The following is a 23,845-nucleotide window of genomic DNA, read 5'->3' as shown; positions in this document are numbered from 1 at the left end:
GGCATGGCACAAACGGTAAGTGAAAGATATCTTTCATAGATTTTAGATGGTAAAATTTTAATACATACTGTGGAAGAAAAAAAATTGGTAAAATTCAACAAATACTGGGTTTTTCCAGTGATTTTTTTTTGTAACTTGCTTGGAACAAACAAGATTGTCTACAGTGTAGTGTGTTACATACGTGAACCGGTTGGAATCTTATAAATCATTGTAAATTTGTTTTGAAACAACAATTTTTGGGTTTGATAGACAACTAATCATTTTGTTGTTTTAAGTAATATTTGTTCGTATACACCTAACAAAAAATATTTCAAAAGAGTTTCCGGTGTTGCTTGGAAATGTTTCCTAAACGCAATACTAAAAAAAAAAAGAAAGTGACGCATGTAAAATAGCAAAAGTGAACAACTGGGAAATCGGTCCTGCCAATTGAACTACTATATTATATTTTTTTAAAACCCGGTTTTAATCTTACAATGGCCGTTAGCCAAGGAATCAATTGAACTACTTTTGATGAGGTGAAATAGAACTTAGAAGGCAACCCGATTGAATCATACTCTGTGAAGGGTGCGCCGTCTAGACAAGACTTATTTAAATATTTGATAACTTTTTCAACCGACAAAATAGCTGACAGTTTAATAAAACTCATGAGTTTTCGCAACTAATTTCACATCATCCGATAAAAATAGTTTGCCGTCAGTAATTTAGATTTGCAAATCACTTCTCTTGCAAATTCCTTGGTGCAAATGTTGAATAATTTTGATGTAATAAAACTTTCTTGTTACCCATTATCTCCACATGTTAACGAATCGTCAAATCCTGAAATTAAATCATTCTGTGAGAATTTTAAATGTGCTTGGTGTTCCAGATTGTGTAAACTGCCGACATCCCATACTGCGTTCAAACTTCAAAAGTTAATGAAATTGATCGCGTTAAGGTGAAATGTAGCGGAATGCGCGAATCGCGTTTTTGATCAATTATTCAAAAACTGGACCGATTTTCGAAAAACTAAAAACAGAGTTTTCGAAATCGAATTTATCACAACTAAGTATTTTTAGAATTTTGAAATTTTGCTTTGCCGAGCCGTAATTGGTTTTTGAATTGTATAAACGTTTACTGTTCCGTTCCACGGGGATGGTTTTAGAACTGAAAAAGAGTGTTTGTAGCAGAATTTCACAAAGAATCTGAAAATGCAACTCAAAATTATAAAATTTTAGCCAAAACAACCGAAATTTGAAAAAGGTTACATAAACTTTTCCGCATTTTTTATTGCTTGCGCGCTGCTGTTTCGTATTGAGGTGGTGTGAGATATGCACGGTGGACTCGGTGGCATTAAGTAACTGTCATTTATAATGTTCTCTTGTCTTCAATCGTTCTTTTGAAGAAGAATCCATGCTTGCTACTAAACATATACATAGTTAGCAAGTTAATCAACAGATATACATATAACCTCATGTTAGTCATTCATAATTGCTCATGATTCATAGCTCTAGTGTAAGAGTAATCACTAACAATAACGATTGAATTAGCATATATTCAAAGTGTGAAGGATTCAAAAATCCATTACGTCCAGTCTTATTTACAAGCTAAAATAACGAGAGGTAAGCCCACTGCGCTCAATCATTGAAAAAAGTTCTGGTTTCTATGTGTCGGTTTTTCTTGTTATGCTTTGTGCGACGGTTCGTTCAACTGAAGCAGATAAAATTTTGGGCGCATTTTATGACACTACATTTCACCTTAAAATTCACCAACAGAAAGACTGCATCAGGAGAAGTCGCAAAAGTGTCGAACAGAGTGATCACCTGCTTCAAGCGGAACCCCAACTTCTCCATCCAAGACAAGCTGGGATTACCGTCTACAACCGTGCATCGGATTAAAAAAAACTAGTCTACTTTTAAGAATGTGATAACTCCAAATCTTGCGATAAGCAAATCATGTCGGTCGGTCCCGCAAGCCTTTTTATTACAGGGAATAGGATGATGATGACGATGTTGATAAAAAAATTTCATATATCTTAAACTAAAGTAATATTGCATGTGTTTTAGTGGGTTGATGAGCGACATTTGAATTACGACCAGAATCATCAACCAAAAAAATTATTTACTTTACAGGTTTCCTTTCCTCAAGCAGTACAAGTGCGCCGTTCTGTTTTGGCCGGATTTGTCATCTCGGCATCATGGAATGGTATTTCACGAACAACGTCCTGCTCAAGGCAATTAATCCTCTTTCCAAGATGCCAGCCAGATTCCCAGTGAATAAATATTGGGACAAGTGCCAACTCAAGAAAAAGTGACAGGCTGTTGTCAGCGATATACTGACTAGATGCTGTACGATCGAAAAATCAATACGTCGTTATTCAGAATAAGGGTGAAAATCTTGTTTGACGCACATTTGATCATAACACGCTTTAAGTTTTTAAATGTTCACGTTTATCGCCTTTCTTATAAATCTCACGAGAATTGAATGATTAACTATTAATATCATATTTGAAATAACTTTTGACGGAATTAATATCATATTTAAAATATCTTTGGGCGGGATTTAGTAATGGTTTCTTGAAAAATTTTCCACTTGTCTATGAAAATTTGTCATGAACACATATGTTATTACCCTTTCTCAGATAGTTTATTTTCCAAATGGAAAGCCCACTATTTGAAACTTACTGACCCACCTGTTGACCACTTAGAATTTACTGCCCACTTAAAATAAGCTAGTACATAAAAGTGGGCAGTAGGGACAAGTGGTTTAGGGTATATAACGCCATTTTTTGACGTTTGACTCCCTCAGAATATAATATCGATCAAATGACCACCTCCCCTTAGACACTCCAAAAGTGACCCTTTTTTGAACATTTTGCATTGTATTTGGAAACATTTAGAGCATATTGCAGAAATTTCTAAAATGGTAGGGACTGACGCTTCAGAATCTGGCTGATTCGTTAAAAACGACCTAAATAAATTGTGGAGTTATTTAATATTTCAATAGGTTCTGTCAAAATGGCACACTCGGCAGGGCCGGTGAAACATGGTAAACCCAGGTGGGTAATTTTTCATACTGCGGAGAACGACCCACTATTTTGAAGTGTTTCTCTATTCTAATGGAAATGATGTTCATCCCTATATTTATCACATATAATTAGAAATTTGAAGAGTTTTCGTTACTAAGTTTTAAAACAAAATTTCGCATCTAAGGTTTAACCTGGTTTCAAACTCACTGCCAATATTTGTTTTCAATTCAAAGTACCAACCTTCAAAGAACATTTAACATCAATAGCTACGAACACTGAATCTATCGACATATAAGTGACGTTATTAATTCATTTATGAAAAAAGGAAATAACGAATTCCGTGTGTTGCTAAAACATTGCTTTTGAAAGGGAAAAAACGCGCAAGCCCAGCTATAGCTTGAGAAATGGTTTCCCCACTAGGATCCATTAAAAATGAAGGTTTGTGGTATTCTGATTTTGAACGTGGCTAAATGAAGCAGTCAACCGGAAAAAATTAAGCAAGTTTTGATGAACGTGATGTATGAACGCAAAATCAAAGTTCGTGAGATTAGATATGCTGACATCGTTAGCACATGAACTGAAAGTTCTTTTATGATCTTGTACGAAAATCTGAGCATAAAAAAATCGTCACCAAACGGATCTCGAACACGGCCGCTCATAATCAACAAAGTTGAACAGTGGACGAAACATGGTGGATCCATATTTTTATCCGGAGTCATACCAGCATTCAGAGAGGGAAATCCATCTGAGAACGTAACATATAGTTGGAACAATCATTTCATACGTTTTTTAGATGTTCAAGGTATAATTAAAATAGACTATCTTGAACAGAAAATTAACATCAAAAGTGATTCACCGTTACCCAAGACAATGCACCGTGCCATAAGTCGATGAAAACAATGAAAAAAATAAACGAATTGGGCTGCGATCTGTTTCCTCATCCACCTTGTTCACAATTACCCAGCCCCCAGCGATTGCTTGTTCTTTGCGGATCAGAAAAAGACACGCCGAAGAAAAATATTTGGCTTGTCATTGCATGTCATTTGAAGATGATAATGTTGATGAATAAAAAATATGGCTGCCAACGCAATAATGTTTTTCTGGTTAGTTCCTGGACTGTTTGAACAATGTGTTGAGTTCTAGTTGATTCGATACAGAATCTTGGTTTGTATGAGTGATTTTCTTGAAAGCGAACACACTCATTGAAACGCAGAAATTTAATGGAAACCGTGAACTTGTATGTATTTGTTAGAAGAAACCATGACAAAGATTTTCGTTACTAACTGAAGTTTCGATCACCAAATATCTGAAATTTGATTTTATAGATATAGATTCATCAACTCCAATCGAAGTGTAGAAATATTTTTAATGCAGTTTATGTAATGATATGGAAAATTAATTGAAAATGATTGAGATATAGATGTTCAAAACCTGAGCACTGTTTGTACGGTTCTCAGTATTTTGAATTCGCACACCGGTATAGAAAACAAAAACGTTGTCATCCGCCCGATTCTCTCGATCTTCGTCCCTGTCCACCATCTTTATTGGAACTAACAAGATCTTTTTTTTGTCACTAACTTTTTCATTCTCCTTTCCCCCGTTTCTTCACCATCTCGATGGCAACTAATTAGATCTCTATCGTATTTAGACATGTTGTTCCCACACCCCCTTTTTATCCCATTTTTCCACAATATTTGCGGGAGCGGGTCATTGCGCCGAAAGCCATTTCGCCGAAAGTCGTTTCGCCGAATGCCATTTCGCCGAAAGTCGTTTCGCCGAATGCCATTTCGCCGAAAGTCGTTTCGCCGAAAGGGTCATTTCGCCGAAAGGGTCATTTCGCCGAAAGAGTAATTTCGAATACATCAAATTATTTTTTTGTGTTATTATGCCTTCCGTATAACTGATGTGGCGCAGCCACATAACCGAAGCCAAGATGGCTCGGCGGCATAAAGCCGCCGAGGCGACGCCGGCTGAGTTGGCCGCCGACCCGCCGTCGGAAGCGGCGGCCTCTTGCATACAAACCTGTAACCGCCTCGTTTGCCCGGTCTACTCAAAACTAGGTTTCTTTGCTTTAGTTAGGTCCGAACGAGCGGTAGCGAGGTCGGACAGCACACGAATCAAATCGATGTGGCGAAGCCGCATTAGATATTTTTTTTATTTAGTATACGGAAAATACCACATACTTTTGCTTGGTAGATACCTATGGAATTGCTTTGATGATTAGTGGGTAATAGTCAACAAGTTTCTTTGGGAACTCCGTTCTGAGGTTCATGAATCAATCTTTATTCAAGAAGTACAATTGTAGGTCAACAAAACGGACGTTAACGTTATCATCTTTAATTTGTCTTTATTTTAAATCAATTCCCATTACGATTTTAGGACAATTGCAGGAATCGGCGAAACGACCCTTTCGGCGAAATGGCTTTCGGCGAAATGACATTCGGCGAAATAACCCTTTCGACGAAACGGCTTTCGGCGAAATGGCTTTCGGTGACATGACCCTGATCCATTCAGGTGGGTAATTACCCACCTTTGGAATTTTCGGGTGGGTAGTGCTACCCACCGTACCCACCTCTTTCACCGGCCCTGGCACTCGGTGCATGTTGAGACCTACGTGTTTAAAATTGAAACTGGCCGTCAATCTTATTTATTGAGGATTTTATTGTATGTGACATGTACATGTATTCTCGTTCCACCAAACTTTTCATATTTTAACTCGATCGGAACTTTAAACGGTTTAAAATTTGTATGCAATTTAGTATGGGAAAATATACTTTTTACAAAAAAATCAACCTATAAACCTTAGGAATAAGTGCATATGAAATTTTTCGTAGGAAATCTAACATAAAGAAAACCTTCGAAGACCGCAAAATAATTCGACATTTGCAGAAAAAGTTTTTGAAGGAAAACCGATACAAGGTCTAAACAATGACTCATTCCTTAATATATTCGCACCACTGCTGCTAGTGGTCGTAATATGGTTTGACTATCTTTTATTATGCTATAACGGTTGAGCTGAGTTATTTGATGTCTTCACGATAGTTACTCAGCTTAGTATGAAGATTCTTTTTAAGTGACAATCTTACTCTAAAGACTTCAAAAATCATGTAAACTATGTTTTTGTTTGCATGAAATAGTCTCTTTCATATCTTCTAAACTATATGAGATAGGGAGTTTTTGTCTTCGGCAAGGTTATTGGATTTGAGTGTATCTAAAATATTTGTTTGTGTCTTTACAGTGAGTTTCGTAACGTGTACGCGTTCGTGTACAAATGGATGAGTCTTGGTTTGAACATGACTTGAGAATTCGGTACTAGAAGGTCGTAGATAACTAAGTGCTCACAAGTTCCTATCTCATGCCTCCCCATATGTCTATGATGACATTTGGTAAATAGAACGGCATCGACTGGGTGCTATCGCCTTTCGCGTTAGTAGCAGAATTAGAAGATGCGAATTGGTTTATATGTAATAATTCCTTTGAAATGTAAAAATTACTAAAAATACTTCAAATAGATGAACTATTTAAACATCCTATTGCTGATGTGTAGTTAAACTCTTTGATGTGATCGTTTTAAAATAAAATAATTTCCACGTAATTCCAGCATAAAATCTTTACTATTTCGCCACCACAGGGTCCGCCATGTCTTTTTTTTAAAACATGCAATAAAACACAAACAGTTTTTTAGTACATCTTCGATTGTATGTAGCTTTATTTCAGCTATGGCTGCACGAATGTTGTCCTTCAAGGCTTGAATTGTCTCTGGCTTGTCCACATAACACTTATCTTTGACAGCCCCCCCAAAGATAATAGTCTAACGGCGTCAAATAACTGCTCCGAGGCGGCCAAACGACATCCGAATTTCGACTGATAATTCGATCTTCGAAGACTGTGCGCAGAAGATCGATTGTAGCATTGGCTGTGTGGCACGAGCGCCGTCTTGTTGGAACCAAATGGTGTCCAAGTCTTCCTCTTCAAGTAACGGGAAGAACCAATTGCTAATCATGGCGCGGTTGCGCTCGCCATTGACCGTGGCGGCGGATCCTGCCTCATTTTCGAAGAAAAATAGCCGCACCAAACCGTCACTCTCTTAGGATGCATCGGCGTCTCCATGATCAACGTGCGGGTTTTCCGTCCCCCAGATGCGACAATTTTACTTATTAACATTCCCGAGGCCGAGATGAAAATGTACCTCATCCGAGAAGATGAATTTTGTCGCACACATTCCGCAACATTACCATGATTTTCAAAGTAAAACTGCACTATTTTCACGCATTCCTCAAGCGTATACGCAACCATTTTCGTTCAGCGGAAGGATAAAACTAAGTTTCTGTCAAATCAGAAGTGACATTTAGGTTACTTATGTCGAAATAACCGCTAGTAAAAAAAATTAGATGGCGGACACTGTAGTGTCAAGAGATAGTAACAGACATCGATCCTAGTAGTTCGGTGTATGCAACCTTCATCAGTGTATCAGTTCCAAGCAGTGCGATAAAACTTCACTTTAATCGAATATTTTTCGATGAAAATTGAAATTTATGGCCGTTGACTGTCAGCATATCCCTTCTCATTCACTTTACTTTTGCTGCCGAAGCACCCAGAATTCATCGTCAATTGAATAACCGTACCTTCATTGCCGTTTCAACCTTCCGAGCGAACGGACGTGATTTGGATTTACTGCGAAAGCATTGAAAACCAGTTGTGTGTGTGTGATAAAGTGGTCGGACGATATTGTGTGATAGACAATAGTGCTTTTTCCTCTGAGAGGTTTTTTTTTCGCATTATATAATAGAACAGTGCCTTATTGCGAGCGGTCGATCGAAACGGTACCGTTAGCCGATTATTGTTTCGCCGATCAAGGCCAAGTGTGAGGATTATAAACAAGCGGCCATTGTGTGAGGATTATAAATAAGTGTGTCTTTTCCTCTCGGAGGTTTTTTGCACATCATCAAAGCGGCGATACGCCGATCGACGAAGTCCAGCTTGGTGTCCCCCGTTGGATCTTAGTTAAGTACCTTTACTTCGTTTATTTTTATTTCTTTATTTGACCATTATATTTCCTCCCGAATCATTTGTTTTTGCGCGGAAGTAGTTCCGCTATGTCTAATTTAAAACCTGCCCCCCCCGCTCCCGATGTTCAAATGGAGACTTCCCTTGTCAGTAAAAAGTCCCGCATAAAGAGCTATCCTGATGGGCTCGCACTACCGGCCGGGCCTTACGCGGTCTATTTCCGGACCAAATCAAAGGAAAAAAAACTGAATATTTTAAAAATATCGCGGGACCTGTATTCGCGATATAATACCATAAAAAGTATAGATAGAATACGGCCAGACAAGCTCAGGGTCCTGTTTACCAGCTCAAAACAGGCTAATGAGCTTGTTCAAAATGATCCTTTTACGCTGGAGTACCGCGTCTACGTGCCAGCTCGTGAAGTCGAAATCGACGGTGTGGTCACCGATTCGAGTTTGACTTGCGAGGATATTCTTAAGTACGGGGCGGGTTGTTTTAAAGACCCCTCACTTAGGAATGTCAAGATACTGGATTGCAAGCGATTGCATTCAGTATCGATCGCCGGGGATGGAACAAAGTCCTATCCCCAATCAGACTCTTATCGTGTGACCTTCGCCGGATCGGCTTTACCTAATTACCTCCTCTTGGACCGGGTTCGTCTGCCTATTCGTCTTTTTGTACCTCGTGTAATGAATTGCACCAATTGCAAACAGCTTGGGCATACAGCTACCCATTGCAGCAATAAGCCACGTTGTGCTAATTGTGGAGAGGCTCATGCGGATGGCTCTTGCGGTAAAAATGCTGAAAAGTGTCTCTACTGTAAGGAGGGTTCGCATGACCTAATGGCATGTCCCGCATACAAACTGCGCGGAGATAGGATGAAGCGTTCTCTGAAAGAACACTCCAAGCGTTCATTTGCAGATATGCTTAAAAGTGCCACCCCTCCTAAACAGACAACAAATCCATATGCTTGCTTGTCAACTGACGAGAGCGAATCTGACGACCCTTTAGAAGGTCCATCTTCGGCGGTCCCTCATAGCTATAGGAAAAGAGCAAACAAATCCTATCATAAGCTCCCTAGTAAGGGTTCGAAGATGTCTTCCGAAGGGCTTCGAAAAGTTACAGCTAACGGGAATCGTGACAAACTGCCGAAGCAAAAAGCTCCTGGTCTCGGAAAACTCAATTCCGAGATGGAATTCCCACCGCTTCCAGGGACTAAAAAATCCCCAAGCGTCCCTGAAAATCCACCAGAGAACCAACTAGGTGCTGGACTTATAAAGTTCTCTGATGTTGTGGACTGGATTTTTACAACTTTCAATATTTCAGACCCTCTTAGAAGCATTTTAATTGCTTTCATGCCAACAGTAAAAACATATTTGAAGCAGTTGACTGCAAATTGGCCCCTTCTTTCAGCGATTGTATCTTTCGATGGCTAAATCATCCACCGAGGTCACGGATCTAATCACTGTTTTACAGTGGAATTGCAGAAGTATTATCCCAAAAATAGATTCATTTAAATTTCTAGTAAACAATCTGAAATGTGACGCATTTGCATTGTGCGAAACTTGGCTAACTTCTGAAATACCCTTAAACTTTCACGATTTTAACATTATTCGTCTGGATCGAGATAATCCCTATGGAGGAGTACTTTTGGGGATCAATAAGTGCTATTCTTTCTATCGCATTAACCTCCCCTCGATACCAGGTATTGAAGTTGTCGCATGTCATGTTACAATCAAAGGTAAGGACCTTTGCATTGCTTCCATCTACATTCCCCCAAGAGCCTCGGTTGGGCATCGGTGGCTCAGTGATATCGTAGAGCTCCTTCCTGCACCGACGTTGGTTTTAGGAGACTTTAACTCACACGGTACGGGATGGGGCTGTCTTCACGATGATAACAGATCAACTATGATCCATGATATCTGCGATAACTTCAATATGACAATCTTGAATACGGGAGAAATGACACGGATTCCTGCACCACCAGCAAGACCAAGTGCGCTGGATTTATCCCTTTGCTCGACATCGCTACGGTTGGATTGCACGTGGGAGGTAATTCCTGATCCCCACGGTAGCGATCATCTACCGATCGTAATATCAATCACCAGCGGCTCAAAACCATCGAAGACAATCAATGTTTCGTATGACCTCACACGAAATATTGATTGGAATAGTTATGCGACCTCGATATCTGAGAAACTTGAAAGAACTCAACAACTTCCTCCGGAGGAAGAGTACACGTTTTTGGCTGGCTTGATTCTCGACACCGCGACTCAAGCTCAGACGAAACGTGTACCCGGCGCGAAAACTAACATCCGTCCTCCCAACCCGTGGTGGGACAAAGAGTGCACAAATTTAAACGCGGAGAGAGCCTCCGCGTATAAAATATTCAGAAAAAATGGAACACCTAATTACCGGAATTACGCGGCGTTAGACGTTAAAACTAAGAACTTGATTAGAGCCAAGAAACGTGGTTACTGGCGTCGGTTTATAGACGGCTTAACGAAAGAAACATCTATGAGTACTCTTTGGAACACAGCCCGACGAATGCGCAATCATAACACCACGAATGAAAGCGAGGAATATTCCAACCGCTGGATATTCGATTTCGCTAAAAAAGTATGCCCAGACTCTGTTCCGGAACAGAAGATCACCCGCGCCGCGACACCAAATACAAACGAAACACCGTTTTCGATGGTAGAGCTCTCACTTGCACTCCTGTCATGTAACAATAAAGCCCCGGGATTAGACAGAATAAAATTCAACTTGTTGAAAAATCTGCCAGACCCCGCCAAAAGGCGCTTGTTGAATTTATTCAATAAGTTCCTTGAGGACAACATTGTTCCACATGACTGGAGACAAGTGAAAGTGACCGCCATTCAAAAACCAGGAAAATCAGCCTCCGATCACAATTCGTATCGGCCGATTGCTATGCTTTCCTGTATCCGGAAATTGTTCGAAAAAATGATTCTCTTCCGTCTAGACAATTGGGTCGAAACTAATGGCTTACTTTCAGATACACAATTTGGTTTCCGCAGGGGTAAAGGAACGAACGATTGTCTTGCGTTGCTCTCAACAGAAATTCAAATGGCATTTGCTCGTAAAGAACAAATGGCGTCAGTTTTCCTAGACATTAAGGGGGCTTTTGACTCAGTTTCTATAAATATCTTATCTGAGAAGCTGCATCAGCATGGTCTCTCGCCAGTTTTGAACAACTTTTTACATAATCTATTGTCTGAGAAACACATGTATTTCGCGCATGGTGATTTGTCGACAATACGATTCAGTTACATGGGTCTTCCTCAGGGCTCATGCTTAAGCCCCCTTCTATACAATTTTTACGTAAACGACATCGATAAATGTATCAACACATCTTGCACGCTAAGACAACTTGCCGACGACAGCGTTGTGTCTATTATAGGACCCAAAGCTGGCGATCTGCAAGGGCCGTTACAAGATACTCTTGTCAACTTATCCACATGGGCTCTTCAAATGGGTATCGAATTCTCTACGGAGAAAACTGAGCTGGTTGTATTTTCGAGAAAGCGAGAACCAGCACAATTACAGCTTCAACTAGGGGGTGAAACCATAGCTCAGGTCTTCACATTTAAATATCTCGGGGTCTGGTTCGACTCCAAAGGCACCTGGGGATGTCACATTAGGTATCTGAAAAGAAAATGCCAACAAAGAATCAACTTTCTTCGGACAATAACCGGGTCGTGGTGGGGTGCCCATCCAGGAGACCTGATCAGGCTGTACCAAACAACGATATTGTCCGTGATGGAATACGGATGCTTTTGCTTCAGATCCGCGGCGAACACTCATTTCATCATGCTGGAAAGAATTCAGTATCGTTGTTTGCGTATTGCCTTGGGTTGCATGCAATCGACTCATACGATGAGCCTCGAAGTGCTGGCGGGTGTTCTCCCATTGAAAAACCGGTTCTGGGATCTCTCATATCGTTTGCTCATTCGATGCGACATTTTGAATCCTCTGGTGATTGAAAATTTCGAAAGGTTAGTTGAGCTTAATTCTCAAACCCGTTTTATGTCCTTGTATTTTGATTACATGGCTTAGAATATTAATCCTTCTTCGTTTGTTTCCAACCGTGCTCATTTCTTGGATACTTCTGATTCTACTGTGTTTTTCGACACATCCATGAGAGAAGAAATTCGTGGAATTCCGGCTCACGTGCGCCCTCAAGTGGCCCCAAATATTTTTTATAATAAATTTAGAACAGTCAACTGTGAAAAGGTGTTTTACACTGACGGATCAAACATTAACAAGTCCACAGGCTTCGGCATCTTCAATCAAAACATCACCGCTTCTTACAAACTCAGTGATCCGGCTTCAGTTTACGTCGCAGAATCAGCTGCTATTCAGTACACCCTCGAGATCATTGAAACCTTGCCCAAAGACCATTACTTCATTGTCACGGACAGTCTAAGCTCAATAGAAGCTCTCCGGGCAATGAAGCCAGGAAAGTATCCCCCATATTTCCTGGGGAAAATACGGGAACATTTGAGTACTTTATCTGAACGGTCTTATTTAATATCATTAGTCTGGGTCCCTTCGCATTGTTCCATTCCGGGCAATGAAAAGGCAGACTCATTGGCTAAAGTGGGCGCATTAGAAGGTGATATTTATGAAAGACCAATCTGCTTCAATGAATTTTTCAGTATCTCTCGTCAGAAAACTCTCGAAAGTTGGCAAACTTCATGGACGAATGACGAACTGGGACGATGGCTACACTCCATTATCCCTAAGGTATCGACGAAACCTTGGTTCAAGGGGATGAACGTGAGTCGTGATTTCATTCGCGTTATGTCACGACTCATGTCAAATCACTATACATTCAACGCACATCTCCGGCGTATCGGGATCGTGGAGAACGGGCTCTGCACCTGTGGCGACGGTTATCAGGACATCGAGCATGTCGTGTGGTCGTGCGTAGAGTATCGCGACGCCAGGTCGAAGCTACTGGAATCCCTCAGGGCCCGAGGTAGACCGCCTGAGGTTCCGGTTCGGGATGTGTTGGCGAGTCGGGATAGTTCATATATGCTTCTCATATACCAGTTCCTCAAACACATTAATATACAAGTGTAATCTGTTACATCTGGCTTAGAAAGTTCCTCCTATTTATCGACGTTGTTTCAACTGTGGCTAAGAATTATTTCTCAACTGCAGGTTCGACACTAACTTCCGCCGATTATCCCGATTCCTCATCTGTCCACCATCTTCATCGGAACTAACAAGATCTTTTTGCTGTCACTAACCTCCGCTTCCCCCCTCCCCGTCTCTTCACCATCTCGATGTCAACTAATTAGATCTCTGTCGTTTTAGTCATTTCATTCCCATATCCCCTTTTTACTCCGTTTTACGCAATATTTACTTCGCTATATTTTTTTTTTTTTCATTTTCTTCTGTAACAACACCATCATCGCCCACGGAAACTTATCAACAGCATGCGGGCCACCCGCCGGGTATTCGTAACCTGGGGGTGTTTCCCGCGGACCCACACGGACCGAAGAATGCGGCCAATATGAATATTCACCAACGCCATATGGAAGACTCTCATGAAATATTCAGATCACCGGCCGATCACCACATGAAGGCTGGATCTGCCAAAGTCAACCACTGCGACCCAAATATGACATTACTTAATGATACAACCCTAGTTTTAAGTTAGTCGTAAATTTTAAATTAGTAAAAGCCCTTGGCATCTTAGAGCTTAAGCAGTGTGCCTTAAACATTATATTCTTGAATAAAAAAAAAACCGTACCTAGTCTCTTGAAGTTTTGCTTGCTCAGTTTGTAGTGACTAGTAGTCTACCTGTTTCATTGTCCCTTTTGTCTTCACTGTGGATAGAGAGCAAGTGCGAATAAACATCAACTCGATAACACAAAACTCTCGCCGACCATAATGATAAATAGAGGGTGGCCGTTCTCTTTTGAGTTTTCAATTATCACCAGTAAATTAAAATCCATAATTTCGACTGTTTGAAATGTATTGAGATGTATTTCGAAATATCAAAAATGAAAACTGAAATAGGGAATAATTAATTTAAGTTTATTTTGTAATTGATATTTCAGTTATCATGACAGGTTTACTTTTTATCCATTATCTTGAATCAATTCGAATGTCTACATGAACCTCACTTGAAGGTCGCTCTCTCATTCAATTGTAAGAGATATTTTGTTACTTCAAGAGACAAACTGACGGTGGTTATACTGAGCTTCGGTAGAAAGAGAAACGAATGAAAGAAGGGATGATAACCATTCGCTGCGACTGCGAAGGGTGTGTGTTAGAATGTGAAGTTTACTGCAGTGAAGTGCTGATCAGTGTGTGCATACATTCGATTTCATTTGAATCAAATGAAGTTTTACAGCACCTGTTTAAGTCCCATAAAATGGATTTAAATTGACGTTAATTTAACTTGCTTTAATAAAAAAAATCCTTGCATTATCCATAAATTAGCATTTTCATCTCATATCGAAATAATTCTACGTATACATCAAAATACGTTTTAGGAGTATAAGTTACTGTTTGGGTATAAATTATTTTTCTATTATTATAATTAGTGCTTTATGTTGGAGCGTCTATAGGACAAATATTCAGATGTTTGAAATATCATACTCATAAGAGGATGTAATTGGCTGGTTCCGAAGATTAATAACTTGGATTCGATTGGCAAGTAACAGTCAACTAGAGCAATGGTACAGTCTGTTACATAAGAGCGTGGCACGATTATTCGCGGTCGGTAAAGTGGGATGGTATGATAGTTTTTTTTTAACACAGAAGGCAGTAGTGTTCTTGATGTAATGCGAGAATGAATTAGCTGACTATTGTTTACAATTCGATTTTAGCATTTTTTTTAAATGAGTACCGTGTACGCTACGCGCTTCGAAGCAGTTTTATTGTAGTCGCACCCAAAAGCTGCCACGGCGAAGAACATGCAAAAGTCGAAACAGTTTGTGAGTAAGTGGGTGAATCGTTCTTAAGAAGTAAAAAATGTCGACGGTTTACAAATTGCGGTTCTGTCGGTGTATTGTCGGAAAAAGACGAAAAAGTGATTTGCAACCTGTTTTTGAAGAATCCGACATCAACTTTACGAAAAGGTGCTTCAAATTCGACCAAAAAAGGTTTAAATATATCGTACGGAACTGTTCGCAGACATTTGATCGCAAATAATTTGAAATTTCGAAGTACTTTGCAAAAACCGATGTTGAGTGAAAAACATGTGCAAAAATGTCTTGAATGGGCAAAGGAGCAAAATAGTGTCGTGACCTTGGATTGGCCCTCTCAGTCGCCTGATGCCAATTCAATCGAGAACGCTTGGGTTCAAATGAAGATGAAGCTTAGGAAAAACCGCCCACACAATTTGAAACAGCTTGTTCGCCGAATTCACAAATGTATGCCTAGAAAGTATCAAGCCATTATTAACACTGAAGGGGATTGGGCTTGCTATTAATGTAGTTTTTAATCTAATAAAACAATATTCAAAAGTATTTTCATGTATAGTTTTTTTTCATTTTCTCACAGCAGTGACCACGCTCTTATGTAACAGACTGTAATTTCCGAATATCTATGTTCAAAACTGAAAAACATAAACAAAATATCCGTCGATTGCTTGCTATTTTTAAGGGGTGGAAAGTCTTTCTGAATGTTTAAATCCAATTGATGCAAACGTTGCATTGAGACGGGGTTGGTCGATGGAACGGTGACCTCGGAACACAATTTGCTCCTCTCTGAGTTCTGGACTATAGTTATTTGCATGTATGAACAAAATATTTTTTCTGTAAACCGCTGCCAGACAGGGGAGTTATGGATAGGTTAAACACACACACACGTACACACTTGAGAGTTCGGTACGAGAACAGAAGAAATTCCCTGTAAGGAGTGTTTCGAAAATAAGCTATCCACAAATTTTTCTTTCAAATTATGATAAAAAACAATGTTATATTCAAACTAAAAATTGATCTTTTATTGTACGAAATTAAACTTGAGCATAATAAAAACCGGATGAAATTGAGGTTAACGAATTTTCGTACTTTTGATCGAACGCTCTTCATCAAGTTCCGGACACGTGTTGCATCGCATTTTTTGGACACTTGAGCCCAAACTTTTTTGAACTCCTGCATGTTCCCAGCTGCCTTACCAGTCTTCTTGAAGACCCTCTTCACGATTGCCCAGTAATGTTCGATGGGTCGAAGCTGAGAGCAATTTGGTGGATTGATATTTTTCTCAACGAAATTCATACCATTTTCCGCAAGCCAATTGAGAGTGGTTTTGGCATAATGAGCCGTCGCTCAATCCGGCCAAAACAGTAAAGGTGTACTATGCTTCTTATATAAAGGCAGCAATCTCTTCTGGAGACACTCAGATCGTTAGATTTCTGCATTTATAGTTCCGGTAGTGTAAAAAATGGTTGGCTTCAAACCACAGGAACGAATTGATTGCCATACCAGTACTTTTCGACAGAATTTTTCCACTTGAATCGACCTGTCCGCATCACTCACATCCTTCCCAACGACAACAGTAAAGTATTGTGGACCCGGAAGGGATTTTGAGTCCACTTTTTACATAAGTTTCATCGTCCATAAAAACGCATGCATCCGGACACTGCAAAAGACGTGAATATAATTTCCGGGCCCTTGTTGCTTCTCGCCTCTTCTGTTTTACGCTTTGTTTCGAGATTTTCTGCTTCTTGTAGGTTTTCATGTGATTTACCCTTTTGATACGCTGGACCATTTCAACACTCGTTCCTGCTGTTTTGGCCAAATCACGTATTGACATTGATTTGTTCTTCATAATTAGAGATACCATTATCTGGTCCAGTTTCGGGTTGGAAGAACCGGGTTTTCTGCCTCTACCTGGTAGCTCATCCAAAGAATAGTGTTCCCCAAACTTATTAATGATGGTTTTAACACTGGCATGATGAATTTCTAAGCGCAGAATTTCAACCGCACAAACAAGTTGTTACTCTCCACCACAACCGGACGGGTTGTGGCACACAGAAAGAAATAATGAAATTTACACGAGATGTAAATCAATAGTAACATGGAATAGACATAAGTTGAATCGAAATTTTGATTGAAAACCTTCATCGATGCAAAACTAAATTGAATTACATTGAATTTTCAATGATTATAACTGTATCTTTCAATTAACGCTTATTTTGCGATTTAATTGTATTGAAACATACAGAATTGTAAAGTAATTTTATGTTTAATTACCTGCTTCAAATATGTGCATGGAAATAGATGTAAATTCACAAAATATTTTTATCTGTGTATCTAAGCCCCTAATCCCTGGTCAGAGCCACGGGGACCGTCTGGGTTGGGCTCCGAAGGCCTCTTTTTATGACTAGCACGAGCTTGAGGCACGGAGGCTTCAGGGTCGGCTTAAGGTCACTTGTTCACCAGTCAGAAGAACAAACTACGGTCTCTCTTTTATAATAACAAATTTTTATTGTGAACTTACAATTTATAGGTGTGCGTGTGGCCGGCCGGTGTATGCTGGATCGTTGCGGGAAACTCTCTCCTGTTGTTCTGTTGCTACTCGGCGGTTCTGCGGACAATGGTGGGTGGATTTGACTCAAGCGGGTCTCAGTTAGACTCAAATGCCGTTCTGGGGGGGACGAACGGAGGGCTTAACCGCCCTATCCTGTAAGCCAGTAGTCAATTCCGCTGGTTTCGGGTGTACAGCAAGCTGCTATGCCGCCATGATCTCTAATTCCGTAAATATAATGGGTCCTAGACGCCGATGACAAGGCCGGTATTAGGTATGCTACTGGGGCTTTCTTTAATATTCACATTTCATACCTGATTTTTCTGTCGCTTCCTTCTAACTTCTTTATTTCACAGGTAATCTACTAAAACTTTCACTTATCTTTTTCGGAGAAACTTTTCTTCCTATGTCTTTAGCCTCTGTCTTGCTTGAAGCGCTAATGTAATCTGATCAACTTTTCTTTATAACTTTCCGCCCCAGTAGCTCTCCTCTCTCCCACTATTTTGCGATCCCGCCCGCCCTATTTCCTGCTTTCCAGTCTCAAATGTTTCCGCGGTTTCCAGTGAATGTGTTTTTTGTAAAGTGTAAATGTTTAACAATGTTTCGCGTTTGTTTATTTATTTATTTATTTAGACCGTATTTTATATTTCATAGCGCTGAACTTATATATATCCTCAAATCATTTTACAATATTTTTTTAAACTAATAGATACCTGAACGTTTACAATATAGCTAAGACAAGCTTTCCAACTGTAATATTTATAGCATCTATGTACCACTTATGGCAAACTAAGATGATAACCTAATCGTACCGAAAAAGTGTTATAAAAAATTCGCTTGCTCGCATTGCTGTACATTTTGGTATGGGGTAAAGGGTCCAAATGGTAACAAAGTACACAAACGAAAACTGACTGTCAAACGCACAGCATCCGGTGATCTGAGCATAAAAAACCATCACAAATACATGCGTACAACACGAATGTATGTAGGTAGCTTATTTTCGATACACTCCTTAATTTCTGAACCGGAGCTAGATCCGCAAGAAATTAAAAAAAAAAATAGGGCAATAATGGCTTTCATTTGAGTGTAAGTTTCTTAAATTTAAAGACTTTCTTTGAGAAAAGTGTGTGTTTACTATGTTCAATTCTCCGCACTTTATCAGGATTGTAATTCAGGAACCGGAAGTCGGATCTAGTTGAAATTTTAAACATTTCTATATGATAGCAGTGCCTCTCATACATACACACACGTACACACATGCACAGATACTGTGCATCCAATTTACGATGAAATACTTTGGGTCATTGCTTGGATGACACGTGTTTATGCCAGATTAGTGACACTTTCAACTAAGCTCGCTTCAGGAATGTCACTAAAGCGTACATGCTATCTAATTTATTGTTTATCTAAAATAAACTCATTCCGTTGATTATCGCCAGATTCGTATCCGATGTACGCCCAACTGCTAACCACAATGGAATTAAACCGAATGGGTGCCCATTCTCGTCAGGCTAAATGTAATATCTTTCTAATTTCACCAGCCATGTTATCCGGACGAGCGTGTGCGTGTCCTCCCGATCCCGATTCTGAAGATGTCAATGTGATGCCAGAATGAGCCGGACGGGCCCAGCAGGACACAATACCCTGCAATCTCCGGGACACAATGCAGACAACACTAATCAAGAGCAAATTGGTTGATTGAATGAAAGCACCCTCTCCAGACCCACTCCCCTCCCCGAACTCATTTCAGGCTTCGTCCGCATTCGGGGTGGTTGAAAGCGGGCGACAATGCAATATATTCCCACTCCTTTTCGCTACGCCGTCACATTGTTCCGGACCACGTGGATGAGCGAACAGTTCCATTCATTTTACTAATGTTAAATTTCATTAGGACCAGACGCTCCGGTACGGTTTGTGAATGTTAGCCTGGCTGCATATTGAGTGTGTTTTATTTTCCGTCGTTCCTGTTGGCTTCATTGAATTAGGTCCTTTTTCGGGACAGTGAAATCAAGCATTCGAACGAGAAGTTGGTTCCAAGTGTGCTAAATGATATTACTTAAGTCTTAGTTCCAAGAATCAGCGTATCATTCGTATTGCGTCTCACTCGAATGTAACATAATTTGCAAACATGTTCCATGTGTCGGTGTATTTGATTCGAGTATTATTACGGTTACTGCATTAAATATATTGTTGTCGTTTGTTTTCCTTTCGGTTGAAGAAACGATATTATTCTTCATCATAAACAAGCTAACTGTTTGACTGGGATGATATGAACAGTGCGCCAAAAATCATCGCACATGCTACTCCTTTGCAACAACACTGGACCATTCGGGAGCCTCACACCCGTCATAAATCATGTTGATGCCGAAAAATTTTCATTCAACCGTATTCCATCAAACGACCGAGTTTCGTACCCCGCTTTGAAGGATCACTGTTTTATGTTGCCCGCGAGGAGATGTTTGAGGATGGATGGCACGTGTGTACGTGCGTGAGATACATGTAGTCAGCATTGAACCGACGAACCTCTTTCGACTTTTCCTAGGGCACTTTGTTTCCTCTCAGTTGTACAAAGTGGCAAGGGATCTTGTTATCATTCATGGGAACATCTGGTCCGTACACATAATTTAAATTTTCGCTTCTTTATTTTGTTCGCATCAAACTGAGCCCAAGCGTCGAGCAGCCGGTCTGTTTTATTTCCTTTCATGATAAGGTGCCCCAAATCCGAAGGCGATGCTAATGATGTGTAAAAATCCCTATTTTTTGCCTCTGCAAGAAGAATAGGATTTACCTCCAGTTTATGTATGCGTTTCCTTGAAACCAGATTTTACCATCGTCGTATAGTTTTATTTTCCGGATGCTGAAGCGAAGATGACGAGTCGTGATGACTGAGTACCGTGTGCGTATGCAACACATGTACGGGTGAGGCAGCAAGGCTGGCAGGATCCGGCTTGCCACCGAACATGGTGCCATGATGCGTGATGTTGCTTTACCAATCTGGCATTCTTCACTTGGGACGGGTACGAAGGATTTAGTCCTATTTCAAATTTCGCAAATACTTGCAGCATAAAAATCGTAGGCTGAAAGCAAGGGCGAATCCTGTTTTAAGCTGATCCTTTTCTAAATCGAGAGCTTATAGAACGCCGAAATGAAAATAATAGCAGAAAACCCCGAGAATGCTAATCTCGTCTGCCAAGAATGTAACATCATGAAATCTTGAATGTTTAAGAATAGCGAATCAAAATCAAAAGCTTACGAGTGTTGGGTTGCTTATATCGACATTGAATTGCTAGAATTCTAGTATTTCATTGCATGATCATGCGTTAGAACCTTTTTTTTTTGTTTCGATTATAGAGGTTTTAACCTTAAAGTCATTCGCATCTCCGGGCCAGAAAAACTTTCTGACCCAATCGAGCCCAGGTGGGCTGCGTGAAAGGCATCGACTTACCAATTACGCTACACCCGTCTCCCGTTAGAAACTGATAGCTGCTTAGACTATCCTGAATCAAAAACTTATACTCAAGCATAAACTCATAACCGTGCACATCCCTAGAGCAGTGCCGAGATTAGCATTGGAATGGAAAAATTTATGAATGCCAAAAAGAAAGCTGTGTGCTCCAGCTGGGTTCGTGTAAATGTATGTGTTTCCCGTGTGTCACGCTGTGCAAGTAAGTAAATTTGCGACTGCTCCTGTGATAAAACTGTGGCAAGCAGTGGAAAATTTCCCACTTCTAAAAGTGAAAGTCTTGTGAACAACGGCGGTGCGAGAAAAGTCAAAGTTCATAAATGTAATTTATTTATATTCTTTAATGCCTTCTCGCATGATTTACCGCCCGTTTTCCTGCAAGTAGGGAAAGTACACGATGTGCACTTTGAAGAATTTGTTTTATTTGATTTCTGACAGAAATCCAAATTCCGGTGGGGTTCCGAGGTGCGCAGTTTGTGGAATTAGATTTTTGATTTGTTTTAATTCATCAGCTCACTGTTGATACCTTCGGAAAAACTCTTGGAATTTTGCATGCTTATCACGTTGAGCTCTGTGCTTAGAGAAGCTGTTTTGGTTTTAAATGTCTTTTAGCAGGTGGACTTAATGTAATCACGTTTCTGTGTTGAGCATCACTATAGAATTAAGGTTTATTGAAAATATATAAAGTGGAAATAGCAAAATGTTCTTCCAAAAGCTATACAGCTTTTTGTCGTGAATACGACTTACTTTACTATGGGGTGCCTATTCAGTGCCTTTTACTCTCTGAGAGAGTGATAAGTTTTTTAAGGTAAATATCTTTTGCTGTATTTAACGTATCATCATAATTTTCGCTATATAACATCGGAAATATAATCATCAATTTATGATAACATTTTCAGTTGTATGACATAAACACGAATAATTCAAAATTAAAGCTTTCTGAAATGTTCGGTATCAACGCGTATCAAAGAAACCTTATGACGCGTTTCTCGTACCCAAGCCGACTGTTTCATTTTTGCGTTAGCTAGGTATAAAAGGTTCACACATATATTACGTTCATTTAAACTGTTGAAAAGAAATTCAATCAAAAAATTATCAACTAGAAAATTACCGTAAATTAAAAGATGAAAAGTATCATTACTACATCACTTGACATGTAACATCATACAGAAATGTAACCAAAGAGAAACAATAAATATTTAATGTAAAAAAAAATCACTTTCATTTTAGCCTGCGCAGTTGATTGAGCAGGAAGTAAAGAAGTGCATCATTTCGATTGGTTCAGGTACAGAGCTTAGTTCCAGTTCCAGTATCAAGAATTAAGTTTCAGAATTCAGTTCGCAGTGTGAGTTTCGTTTCTAAAACGTGCTTAATCCGCCTAACAGTAAGATGATACCTTTTTTCATTAATCCGCATGTTTTTTATTGCGTGAATATTCTTCGATGCTTTTAGATTTCATGAAATAGTTTTCATGACCAATCGACGAATCGAAGATAGAAATTGTATGAAACCCTAGAATTAATCCCTTAAATCTAAACGTGTGTCAATCGATCAAGCTTTGCATGAGATGCAGAAGTGAGTTCCTCTTTAAAGTTTTTGTCATTATTTATGGTACTTAGATTGATCGTGGGGTGAAGTGAATCAACGCCTGAATCTTTTGAAGCTGAATTGTACTTGCCTTCCGGGATAATTTGAAAGGCCCCTTCCGCGCTCCCACTCACAGGGCTGGGACGACTGGTGACCGCTGGCTGCAATAGCTCGACTGTGGGGAGCGTATCAGGGGCTTCCATGGTGCGAACATCGGTGCATCCTGGACGGAATATGCATATACTTGCCGAGATGTGTCATTTGGAAGACCCACACCCACGCACAGGACCAGGACGACTAGAGAACGTTGGCTACTGTGGAACGACTGTGGTGGGGTTTCGAGAGCTTCCAAAATATTAACTTCAGTGCGTCCCGGTGTGGTTTCATTGTGTTCTCAAAACTGCATCCATTTTCGTCGGTAGTTGGTGGAGGAACATCGATTGGAGGAAACCAGATGTTGTGCTTTTTGTTGTCTTCGAACTCACGAAACAAAACACATTGAGGACAGGTGTCGGGATTAAGAGCCGCTTCCCGAAATTTGGGCACTTTGAAGGAGACAAAGTTCAAACTATTTACTTCGACATCTTTTTTCACCAGAGGATGACCGTGACATCTTCGCTGCAATGTAAATCATCTCTTGTTAGCTGAGAGACCATCTCCGTACTAACGTTGGAACTGTGGCGATATTACAGTTATCCGATGGTTTCCGGCAACCTTCCAAACCTCAGAACTATCTTCCCGACGACGCTTTGCATTGGGACCAAATCCGTCGGGCTTGGGCGGCAGCGGCGACGAAACAGGCACTTTGCGCGAGAGACGAGATATTTGTTGGCTATCCTTTTTGATTTCGGCCTTCAGCTCAGCAAAAATCAATTCTGTTCGCTCTGCGATAGATGCAACAGCGCTTCCAAACGAAGAAACCGAGTCACGGAAACGAGCAAGTTTTACCAGTTTACAACATTCATCGCATATCCAAAACAGGTTGGGATTTTCGTCCAAAACCTTTAGAAAGGGCTTGTTGAGTTTTGCGCATTTTATATGTACCGAATGATGGCAAAAACCCGAACACTCAACGAAATCTTCCTTCGATTTTACAGTTTTGGCACAACCATCACAAGCATTAGCCATAGTGAACAAATCACAGGATGCCGACAGTGAAATTCAGATGGCACTTCGGTCGGGTGAGAAATAGCGTGCAACTGAGTGTCTTGATAAAACGATATCTTCGATAGGTACCACTTCGCGATACGATAGCAAAGCAAGCGGCAACGAAA

The sequence above is a fragment of the Malaya genurostris genome, chromosome 2 (genome assembly GCF_030247185.1).
Source record: "Malaya genurostris strain Urasoe2022 chromosome 2, Malgen_1.1, whole genome shotgun sequence".
Taxonomy (NCBI): Eukaryota; Metazoa; Arthropoda; class Insecta; order Diptera; family Culicidae; genus Malaya; species Malaya genurostris.
This window is presented reverse-complemented; position numbering follows the sequence as displayed.